Consider the following 13,063-nt stretch of genomic DNA (forward strand, 5'->3'; position numbering starts at 1 on the left):
TATATATATATATTTTTTTTCCCGTGGAAAAATACAATCAAAATGGAGAATATTTGTCTTGAAATCCTTTTCTAGTGGAATGATGTTTCAGTCAAACTTTTTGTTCTTGCTGTCCAGCTCTTACCTGTGTGTACAGTGATTAACACACTGATAAATGGAACTTTAAACTTAAAAATACCTTCCAATAAAGAAAATACAAAAATAAGTATGATGCATTTCTTCTGACAAGTTTCATATTAAAATAAATGTTCACCACTAAAATAACATTTTATGAGACCTCACTAGTCATACTCAGCAGAACTGTGGTTGATGAGATTTTCTAAATCATGTCCTACTACCTATTTTTCCACCATTAGCTTGTAATGGTACTGAAACCACAGAGCTCTTAATTGGCAGAAATCAAGCCACAGAAAAATAGTGCTTTTGCTCTATGTACTGCATTAGATTATTTGCTGACATGAGTGTTAATGTCTACGCAAATAATCCAGGCAGACTAAAGGGAAGAAGAAACATTTAGATGTAAGTAGGATAGTGTCAGTTAGTCTCTTTGGTTTGACACTTCCTGAAAGTATCATTTGAAGAAACATCAGAAAATAACAGTAAATCAATTATCACTGAAACTGACAAAGGAAAAAAAATGTAGCTTAAAGGAAGAAGTGCTGACTCTAAATTCCACATTATATCTGACATGTAAGAGGTACATATCTGACCTACAAGAGGCCAAGAGAAGAATTAAGACTCCAGTAAATAGAAAAGCATGTTTGTTTTATTCTCCCTTTGGCATATGTATATCACCACTTTTGGTTTTTCTTACTGATCTTTCCATTAAGCTTTTGGATCTGCATAACTACTTGGTAGCCAGCAAGTATGCGTATGTGATTAACACACTGTTAGTGCACGTTATTGACTTCAGTTACTAGCTCCTTCTATCTTCTGCTGCATCTATTTTTCTCCCCCCCCCCCCTTCTTTCCAGCTCTGTTGGCAGCCAGGAGGGCCCTGGCACTGCCAGCTGGCTGAGGGAAGGCATTGTCCCACTCTGCTCTGCTGCTGCCTCACCTCGAGCACTGTGTGCAGTGTTGGGTGCCACGATATAAGAAGAGTATAAAACTATTAGAGAGTGTCCAAAGGAGGCCTACAAAGAAGGTAAAGGGTTTGGAGGGGAAGGTGTATGAGGAGCAGCTGAGGTCCCTTCGTTTGTCCAGCCCAGAGCAGAGCAGACCGAGGGCAGGCCTCATGGTGGTCTGCAGCTTCCTCATGAGGGGAGCAAAGAGGCAGGCACTGAGCTCTGCTGTCTGGGGACAGCGACAGGACCCGAGGGAACGGCACGGAGCTGGGACAGGGGAGGGTCAGGCTGGGGGTTAGGAAAAGGTTCTTCACTGAGAGGGTGGTCGGGCACTGGGACAGGCTGCCCAGGGCAGTGGTCACAGCACTGAGCCTGTTGGAGCTCTAGAAGCATATATACAGCACTCTCAGACGTTGGGTTTGGTTTTTGGGTGGTCTTGTGTGGAGTCAGGAGTGGGACTTAATGACCCTTGTGGGTCCCTTCCAACTCAGGATATTCTGGGATTCTGTGATATGTAAGTGAGTCCTTAGGCTGTTTGGATACCTGCATGCAGGCAAGTCTGCCTTTTACTGAAATCTTATTTGCTTAAAAGCTTACAGTGATGTTTAAGATTAGATTCCTTTTCAGCTTACATATGTCTCACTGTCCATGAAGTTCTCGGTAAACTTTATTATATTATATTGTTCTTATCTGTAAGAAAAATCTTTTTTTTTTTTTCCTCCTTAGATTTGACATTGTTTTCTTTTTAGTTTACCACAGTGTGTTTAACTTCATTTTCATGTTGATTTTGACCACTGAGACTTTTACCAGTGCAAAGTACAAGTATTTCACAAACCTTTACCCTTAGGAATCATCTTTTGTTTGGTCATATGTCCAGTAAATAGTTTTAGATAAATTCCCATGTGAATACTGAAAGAGATCTACCCTAAATCAAAAGTAATAATGAACAAGGACTTCCAGAGAAAGGAGACTATACATTTCTCTCATTTTTCAAAATTTGCAATATATTTTCACCACGTCCAGTTCCATTATTGCTCTCTATTTCTAAAGCAATTTGCATCTTATGCTGTTACATGAACATAGTTATTACGATAGCTCAGCATGTAGTTTTTATACCAGAGTAGAAAATGAAAGGTAAAAATTAAAAGGAAGTTACAGAAGTAAAGACATGATATTGAAATCTAAAGCTTTTGTGAAATTTAATTATTTCTGTAATATTTTTTGTAAATCATTGTTCTAAAAACTACATAATTTTGAAGAACATAGTATTTAGTTCCATAAAATCTCAGGAAAAACATAAAAAAAATATATATATATATATATATATATACTTAGTTACTGCCAATGTCCCCTTGGAATTCTGTAATAGTTCAGTAAAAGCTGACAGCTGTACTTAGTACTTTACAATGGTTAATTACAATCATATTTTTCTACTGGTACATTTTATTTTTGCTCTTTTATTAGGATAAGCAGGTTTTGAATAACAACTATTTGCAATAAATTAACCAAAAGGTTTTTTTTTTTTCATTTCTCTTCTGTTTACTACAAGTTTCTGCTTGCCTAGAATTTTCCATAAAAGTAATCTGCACTCAGATATGTGATACTTACACGTATTTTTTTTATTTGTGTAAAATCTATTTAGTTAGGTCGTGGGTTATCAGTCCAGGGAAACAAAAAGGAAAAAAGAGTTGAGGAGAATAAAAGTATATTGGGAACAGAATAGTTGGGAGAAACTGTTTCTAAGAGAATATTAGACTCAAAGGATTTAGACTATGGCAGGAATTAAAGTCTCTTTCTCCATCTCTGAGGGGGAAAAATTGAACCCAAACTGAAAAATTGGATAATGATGGCCAAGTAATAAATTGTAAGCAAATCAGAGAAAGTGAGATCTTACAAGAGTAAAAGCAGTCTTCTCCGAATGTTGGTACAGGTTTTTTGTGTATGGAGTTCTGTTGCAAAAATAAAAATAAAAAACAAACAAACAAAACCACACAAAAAGACCCAAAACTCTTAAATGTTTTCAAAGTTTGAAGTATTTAGCATGTGATTGAAGATTACATGACCATTTTTGCGTCATACACAGATAACACCAAAACCCTGCTAGTAAAATCAGCTGTTCAATGCAGAAAAATCTCCTGTAGCTATTTTCAAGGATGCCTGGCCAACACCCATTATTGCCTGCTATTGCTTGCTATGACTTGGGAGACCTGGCAAAGAACTTGGTTTCTATAAACAAGTTAGGGAAAAGCATCACTTTGTGGAGGTTCAATTTCTTACTTCTCTGTGACTTCAACAGTTCCAATGTCTCGGGCATCTTTGGCCTGGGTACCAAAATGAATTATTCTCAAAAGCCATGCCATCAAATACACAGACATTTCAATTTTTAAGAAGTCGTCATTGTTCAAGTGTCGTGTGCTTAGTGTAAGAATGGACCCATGCATTTCTATAGATAACCAAGTACACAAATGTGTTCCATCAGAAAGAATGGTTCTTGGTCTATTCCTGACTCCATTCATTCATTCATTTGCAAAAGCTGAATAGTACAGCATTGGAATTCAAAATAACAGTGATCACAAGCAAGCCATAGCTACATTGCATCAGAGATCTATTTAAGAACACATAGTGCAAAAAATATGGTATAATGTACTTAGCACTGACTGATACATTATTCTTTTCCTTTTCAAAGCACTTTACAAGCATTAACTAATTAATATGTATAACTCATCATTAGACGGCATTTCAAGGACTCAGTATATAATTCTCTAATGGCTGTTACTAAGAAGTCCCTTTGAGAGGCACTCCAAAAGGTTAATGCTTAGTGTGGAGAGATCATTAGCCCAGCCTTTCTAGACCAGTTGCTCTTGTACGTATTTAAGGTAGCCCACATATTAATCGGTCTGTGTGGACTTAGTCTTTGAAGTATCAGTTTTTACTTACTTTTTCCTTTTATTTTCTAGAGAAAGTCGCATTTTATATAACTTTTCTTATTATTTTCTAGAGATTTATTTGCATTCTACATTGTGCCAAAAACCTGTAAGAAGACAAGCTCGGCAAACAGCAGAAACATAGGGGTGCTGCACAGCACCCTGTGATTCTTTTGAGAATTATCCAGTGTGAATAAGAAATGAGAAAATATCCAATTGCAGTGGTGTTGCTTTCTGACAGTTTTTTGAAATTCGTTTTAGAAACTTGAGTCCTTCGATTGGTTTTAAAATAGCAACTTGCATGACTGTAGTTTTCCAAATTTGGGAAAGATTGAGTCTAAGCCCTTTAGCAGGTTGCAATAAGAATTTTTATTTGATTGAGGAAGTCCTTAAAGTCTGTACTTGTAATACTTAGGAAAAACAAGCGACCAAACAAAAACACTGCCTCTTTTCTTGGCTATCTAGTGATTTGGTTAATTTAGCTCATTTGCCCTTTAACAAGTTGCACAGCAATAATGTGCTGAAGCTGACAGCTGGGTCATGACAGAATCTTGTTTATCAATCTTTTATGGGTATTTGATTAGATTTATGAGAGAGGATGGCATATTTTCCCAGGAAGGTTTGTATTAAAGCTTTTTGTCATATACAAAAAGAAAAAAAAATGCACAAAATACATGTGTAAATAACTACAGCTCTTTTCTTTTTTTTTTTTTTTTGACTTTTCATTGAACAACAACAAACAAAGAGATCCCTAGAGTTATGTCTAATTCATTTTTATTAGTCATGCCAGAGGACAATAAATTTCCAGTGCAACATCTGGTTGGAGTGGTCGGATCTGTACATCCTCTCAGTCAGAGCCAGTCTTTTCTAATTTTCTCCTTCCATTGCCTGAGTTTTCCTGCCTGAGTTGGTTTCTCCAGAACTGAACCAAAGTGAGAACTGCAGTTCAGGCAGTTGTAGAGGGGGGCAAGAAGACCTAACTTTGTAATCTCATGTTACGTTCAGCTGTACTAAAAAAGGGGTGGCAGACTTGTCCTTTGAGGAGATTCTGAGGACACATCATTCATGACCATGCCTTACTGTTACCATCTTTTATTCTTAGGATGCTGTTTCCACCTTGCTACATATAAATAGTTTCAGACTGTACTGCTTACAAGATTTCAATTTGTCATTCTTAGATGAATGTGTAAATTAGAGAGTGAAGTGTGTTTATAATATATTCATATCAGAAAAAAGTGAAGTTTGGTAGAAGTTTATACTTATTTTCTTTAGGAAATAAAACCCACTGAGTTCTTTAATAAAGTTCCTTTGAAGTTGTTATGAAAAAATAAGGAGCAAGGATATTTCCCTTTCCCTTTCCCTTTCCCTTTCCCTTTCCCTTTCCCTTTCCCTTTCCCTTTCCCTTTCCCTTTCCCTTTCCCTTTCCCTTTCCCTTTCCCTTTCCCTTTCCCTTTCCCTTTCCCTTTCCCTTTCCCTTTCCCACCTTTCCCTTTCCCTTTCCCTTCCCCTTCCCCTTCCCCTTCCCCCTCCCCTTCCCCTTCTCCTTCCCCTTCCCCTTCCCCTTTCCTATGGGAGAAAGAACCAGCTGAAGGATTAACACTGCCCAATATTTAATTGCTTAAAAACAATTAAATCAGATGAAATTAAAAGTAAAGCACAGCTACTGACTACACTTGCCTCCTTGAAATAAGTCTTGCTCAGTACAAACCTTGCCTTTCTTTTACCACACTTCATTGTACAGGAATTGTATCTTTGTGCTGTGGCATTGTGATTAACATCCACTTCTTCGAATTTCTAGTTTGGAGAGTACCTGCTTAGGAGCTAACTCAGTTTCAGTTCTGTCAAGACCAACATTACAGGTTGGAAATATTCATAGAGTCATTAAAGCTGGAAAAGACCTTCAAGTTCATTTGGTACCTCTGGTACTGAGGGGCCCAAAACTGAACACGGTACTCGAGGTGCAGCCTCACCAGAGTACAGGGGGACAGTCACTTCCCTGGTCCTGCTGGCCACACTGTTCCTAATACAAACCAGGATGCCATTGGACTTCTTGGCCACCTGGGCACACTACCGGCTCACATTCAGGTGAACATCAACAAGCACCCCCAAATCTTTTTCCTCTGCACAGCTTTCGAGCCACCCTCCCCCAAGCCTGTAGTGCTGCATGGGGTTGTTGTGGCCAAAGTGCAGCCTTCATGTTGATAGTCCATGACATTGAAGGATTATTAGATTATTTAATCAATAAAATCCATCATTTGGTCAGAAATGGAAAAAAAAAAAAAAAAAAGCCCTATTCGTTAATTCATGGTATTTATTGTTATAACTTTCGTCACAAGTTTCCAGTTAGTTATTAATATTTGTCACAAGTATTAAAATAAGATTTGCACTGTAACTCAGCATTGATTAACCAAACCATCATTTTAAAGTGCTACAAGAATTATACAAAGTAGCTGTCTTTTGCTTTCAGCTATGTTTAATTTATGCTCATTACAGTTTCCAAGGATACATTTTTTGCATATGCAAATGTTATGATCATCTGTTATTTAACAAATTGAAATAAATCTTTTGACAGTGAAAGATTCAAATGAAACAAATAGGATTAATGAAGAAATAATGTAAAATATTTTTAAAGAGAGGAAGATTTTTCTACCTTCCTGTTAATTTGTAGTGAATAAAAATAAAAACAAACACTGCTGCAGTACTCAGGGGTAACTAAAACTGCAGTTAAAACAGACCAAATCACCCCAAAATACCAAAAAAAAAAAAAAAATCACATGCAAAGGCAAATAATCATGTTTCCTTTACGTAAGATTTACTAAAAAGACTTTGGGACACATAGTCACCAGTATAAATTACTAAACCTCTGTGTCTCTTAGATGCCAAACAGATTGATAATCATTCTAGTATACACTACAGATGTAGTATCAGTTAGAAGAAAGAGAAACATGCTGCTATCAAATGTAACATATTTCTGTACAGACAGTGGATGGTACATCCATAATTTTCTACATTCACAAGGGTCTAATAATATCTTGTACAGTGAGATATTACTATTGCAAACATATCCCAAAATAGTTTTATTTAGTAAATATTAGATAGGGAAGATGAGGTCTAAGGTTTCACATTGATTTTTTCTTTTTCTTTTTTCTTTTACTGTAACATGGTCTCTAACTGGCATTCATGAAAATTATGTCTTTTTGACTGTGGGTTAATGGCATGAAACCTGAATCTAGGTATTAGGCAGAAGATGTTCTAGGATACAAACTGTTTTAAATAAATTATGAGTCCTGCCATTTAATTCTATTACTCCTTTATAATGCATTAAACCCAAACTACTTAATCTTCTACATGATTATCTTCTTACCTTGTTTGAAGAGATGGGAAACATGATCTGGTCTGGTCCATCTGTAAGAGAGCTTGGTTCAGCTCATTGTAATATTTTGTACTATGAATTCTGCCTACTTTCTCACTGTTACAATAGAATTCCATCCACTCAGAAGAGAGTTATTTTTCAGTCTGGATTGTCCTTAGGGTTTGTTTCAGCTATTGGAAATTAAATACATTAGGAAGAAGCTTATTTTACTCCTGTAGCTGCTGCTACTTTGGTTGAGCTGTACAAACAGATATGATGCCATCACCAGAAATTAGTATTTTTTATACTCTGGAGACTTTATAATATACTCTCTTGAGAGATCATACTTCATTCATTAGGTAGCAACAGTAACAGAAGAGATAAAGTGAACTTCATAATCTGTTAGGAATAGAAAACTAGAATTTTCATCAGATAAAAAGTTTTTAAATGGTTCATTTCACTGTTAGTCAAGGAGAGATGGTGCATTATGTATGACATTTTGTTCATGAAAGAAGAAAGAAATATGCTTAAAAGTTTCCAGAGAAAAGCTTAACCTATAACAAAGTGATTAAAAGAAATCATGAAAAAAAAAGACTATGCAATGTGCATTTAAGCTAATCTTTTTGCAAAAATGTTTTATGATTAGATAATTCTGCTTTTGGGGGCTGGTTGGTGGCTTAGCTGTAATGTTAAGTCCGATTACTTTCAAATGCTCTTTCAGATATTTTAAATGAAATTAAAAGAACACAGATGGCTCTAAAATAACTTACTACATTTGGACAGAAGCTGGTGTTCATCTGAGAAAGTTCAATTATTTGAAAAGGAAATCTGTGACAAATATCAAATGGGAAAAAATAATCCAGTTTTATATATACCAGAAAATGAGAGAGATCTTTTAAGAATTATTTTTTGAAGAAAACTAAAGAATTACCAATCTCAAAGTACCATATGCAAAGTAAGATTAAATTGAAATAATGCTTCTATAAGTATGTTAGAATTGCAGTGATTTAAGATCACAGAAACTTAATATACATTTTCTTTCAATTAATTTATATACTGCAGATACTTAACTGAACCTTGAAAGAAAATCCAAACTCTGTTTTTTTACTTTGAGTTATCAGAATAATAAGTTTAGAACACTGTGAAAAGCATAGTTAATAAACATCTGTAGTTATATTCATTTTGTGAATGCTATTGCAAAGAAATAGCAAGAGTATCTAAACTGACAGTATCTAAAAGTATCTAAAAGTATAAAATAAAACATATTTTTAGAAGCTTGAATGTTTGAGTACTTAAAAAATATAAATACTCCTCTAGAATTGGCTAGAGGGCAACTCATGATGCCCTCTACATTCCCTCTAGTACACGCACATTCATATGTCTTTGAATATGAAAATGAATATGAAAATGCCTTTAATTCTGGACCCAGTGAACGATTATTTAAGTAACCAAGAACCATAAAACTCTAGCTGCTATCTTCTGACACTATGGGCAGAGGATTTGAGGATTTGAGTTCATAGGCTGGAAAGGGTGGTATGGCAAAGGGCTGGGCTGTTTGGGTTTCCCATGGTAACTCAGTGGTGGTGAGCTCAGCAGTTCTTGGTGGTTTTCTTCCTCCCATATCTGAATATTCACATTTCCAGTATAATACTATCATAGTTCTCTTGACTATTGCAATAAATTACCCTACCATAAGGTTAGCAGTTGAACTGGATCTTACACATCTTTTCAGATGTGTTGGCAATTCCTTCTGATGATTGATGGGGAAATTTGAAGGCTTTCAGGACAAATATCAGAAAGTATTTATATCTGCTAATACAACATTTTAGACAGAGATCTGTCCAGAAGTTTAAAAATTGGATGTATGACTTCTTTTACTTTCTATTAATGCCTAATTTGTTATTAATCTCTTAAAAATTTTAGATAACCCAGCTATTTCTTTCTTGCTTGCTTCTCTTTTTTTTTTTTTTTCCTTTTCCACCTTTGTTCTATTCAAGGGAATAAACTCCCCTGTCTTTCCCTTTACTAAGCCATTCTAGTGTAGACATGATCGACTATAGAGTCAAACTCTCAAAGTCCTTTAAAATGCTGCTTCCATACTCTTCTAAATGTGGAGTTTATTTTATATCTTGGAGGTTTTCTTAAACATAGACAAAAAAAGCTTTTTCTATATTTCATCCTCCCTAATCCTTAAATATTTTGTTTGAAAGTCCAGTGTTTTACTTTGAGTTTTACAAAATAAACCTTTGGCAACTACAATACAATATAGTGACTTAATTGCGTGTTCTACTTAGTTGGATTGCTTACTTTATTTGATTGCAGGGAAGGAGCCTTAGGTTGTAGTGTTTAAAGTAACCTTTAACTACTAAAGGAGGGTTTTTCATCTATTATTACAAAAACAAACAAACAAGCAAAGAAACAAACAAAAAAAACTAGCTGGCACAGGGCTGATAGTACTTTAAGACAAATTTTCAGATGGTAAAATCATTCCATTGACTTTGAGGACCTGACTAATTATTTAAAATAAAAAGATACAAAAAAACAGAGAAACATAGTAAATTTTCTTGCATTGCTTACTTTCAAGACAATTTTTTCAAATGCATATTTATAGCTATGGAAGGTTACCCTACATTTTGTGTTATAAAATTGATAAAATTAGTTAAATAATTTTCTAAGAAGACATATATTCTAAAAACTGTGTACTGTTAATACAGTAAGAAGACTTTTGAGGGCATACTGATGTATTGTGCAGATACAAAATCCCAGTCTTTTCTTTTTAAAAAAGTAGTGTTTTTTCTTTCCAGACTGAATACTTAAAATATAAAATAAAGCTGCTTAAACTCAAAAGACATTCTGAGTACACTAGACTGATGCATGAATGTTTTAAATTAATCTTTGGTGATGTCTCGTGAAATATCCCAACTTTATCTGGCAGTTTTCAATGAATACAGTAATTTGCTTTTATTTGTAAAGACCCTCTTCTATTAGTAAGAAGAGGACTGCAAGAGATGTGTTTATTATAAGATAATAATATTCTTGAGGGAAAAGAGACACTTAAAGTACCTGTTTCTTGAAATGTTTCAGGAGTCTCATTGATCTATAATCAACAAGGTTTGGATAAAATAAATGTGAAAGTAATAAAACACCCACAGGGAGGAACTGTCTGGGAACATTACAAATTACATGCTTCTGGAGACATTTGCTACAGATTATATCTTCAGCATTTCTGAATTCAATGTCTACCAGAGTTTTTCATATCTGCTGAGAACTTAGTGTCCAAAATGTCTAACTCAAAAGCACTGTTATCAAAGAAGAAATTGAAAGTCTTTGTACAATTGCATAATATATACTACATTCTGACTACTTCTGAATACAAAGAGAAAGCTGAAGTCTTTTTAAAGTTTGCAAAATGATCAAGCCTGCATCAGCAACATATAAATAAGGACTATTTATGAGTAAGGATACCAGCATGCAACATTGATACTTTTGGTGAGAGCTGGAGTATAACATGTCTCATAGAGCTCTCATACTTGTGTGTTTTTGTTTTGTTTTGTTTTTATCCTTGACTGAAATGCAACTGAAAAAACAGAATATTATTTTATGTGATGCCATTATGCAAATTATAACACTCAGATTCTAATTTGAACATAAACACATGTATGATTTCCTCAAAGCCTGTATTGAAAAACAGGAGTAAAGAGAGAAGATCTCTAGTAGGTCATTTAACAGGTTATTTCACTAATCTGTGCATCACAGTTCTAAGAATATTGATTTTTTCCTTTGACTTTAATGGAAAATTAAGTGTTTGAAAATCTCTCTGATGGTGTAAATAGCGATTTGAAATATTTGCTAAAATACATGCTTTTTAAACTTCTGAATTCCTTGGTGCCAGATACTTTCATTCAGATATCTAAATTTTTCATCAGCCTCTCTCCCTTCCTCCTTTTCCTTAGTGTACTTGGAAAGTATAATACTAGTTTGGGGGAACATTTTCAGAGTTCTGACATCTGCTTCTTTGTAGAAGGTGAGCACTGAAATATGCTCAAAAGATTATTAATACAAGTAGATAGGCAGCTGCGTAGTAAGTAACAAGTAGGAAGCTGACTGCAAGTGATACACTCTGAAGCAAATTTTTCAGGTACTGAAATTTGCATAAAAAAATCCCTACAACATATAAAATCAAATTTGTAAGTATTCAGGAACACACTAGCTAATGTCATTCTCTTTCAGTCATGAGGTTCTCTTAATGGTGCAAATACAACTTAATTTTGATAAGCATAGATCAGTAAAAATATCTTTTTACAGGAAACTTGCAATAAGAAACTGGAGATTTTGCAAAACACGACACATTAATCCCTTTTTACACTCCAAATTAGTTTAGCTGGGTTTTGTTTGTTTGTTTTTATCCCTCCAGATTCTGTGTAGACTATTTATATTAGCACAAAATATGCCTTGAATGTCATATATACCCAAACATCTATACCCCAAAATAATTTATCGCTATTTTGAAAAACACTTGGCATATACAAGAGCTGTAGTTCAAGTAAATGTCAGTGCCTCATCCTTTAGCTGAAATTTTCAAGTTATCAGACATTGTAAAGGTGTCTAACAAAAATGGTTGTAGAATATATGTATATATACCATTCCTGCTATAAAGGAGGGTTTGTCACTTCTCAGCGATGCTGAAGAAAATGTAAATAAGTTTAACAGGAGTAATAACCAGATGCACCATTACAGGCCAGGGGAAGATTGGGTGGAAAGCAACTTTTCAGGGAAGCTCCTGGGGACCCTAATAGACAACAAGCTGAACATGAGCTAGCAGTGTGCCCTTGTGGCAAGGAAGACTAATGGTGTCTGGGCTGCATTAGGCAGAGCATTGCCAGCAGCACTGGAGTGACACATGTGTAGTGCTGTGTCCAAGCATGGGCTCCCCAAGACAAGAGAGACATGGACAAACTGCAGTGAGTTCAGTGAAGGGTCCAAAAGCAGATGAAAGGGTTGGAGTGTTTGTCGTACAAAGAGAGTTGGAGATCTTGCACTGTTTAGCCTAGTGAAGAGATGGCTTGGGATGTGTGATCTTAACGTAAGTATATTATAAGAGGGAGTAAGGAAGACAGAGGCAGACTCAGTGGTACTCAGTGCCAGGACAAGGAGCAGTGAGCACAAACCAAAACACAGGAGGTTCCATCTGAACATCGGAAAACTTTTTCACTGTGCAGGTGATGGAACACTAGCACAAGTTGCCCAGAAAAGTTTTAGCATCTCTCTCCTTGGAGATCTTCAGAAGCTACCTGGACCTGGTCCTGGGCAACATGCTCTGAGTTGATCAAGAGGATTTGACCAGATGATCTCCAGAAGGTCCTTCCAACCTTGCCATTCTGTGATTCTATGAAATATTTCCAGACAGTGGCTTAGAACCAGATCAAATCGATCTTAATTTTCAATGTTGTTCGTGGATTGACATTTCAAGTACACTTATATAGTTATTGCTGTTTATGCATGTAAGACATACTTGTGGTTTTCTCTGATTGCCTAGATACAAATGGGGAAAAACAGCTTAGAAAAAGAAAACTTACACTGAATCTGTATATAAAACACCACACACATCACTCATATATATATAGATATACACTACCCCCTCATATAAACAGTATATGTTTATATCAAGATCATGACAGATGAAATATTCCAGATGCCAAAAAATGTTTACATTGTTATATTTT

This window comes from Anser anser (genome assembly GCF_964211835.1).
Source record: "Anser anser genome assembly, chromosome: 4".
In the NCBI taxonomy this organism is placed as follows: domain Eukaryota; kingdom Metazoa; phylum Chordata; class Aves; order Anseriformes; family Anatidae; genus Anser; species Anser anser.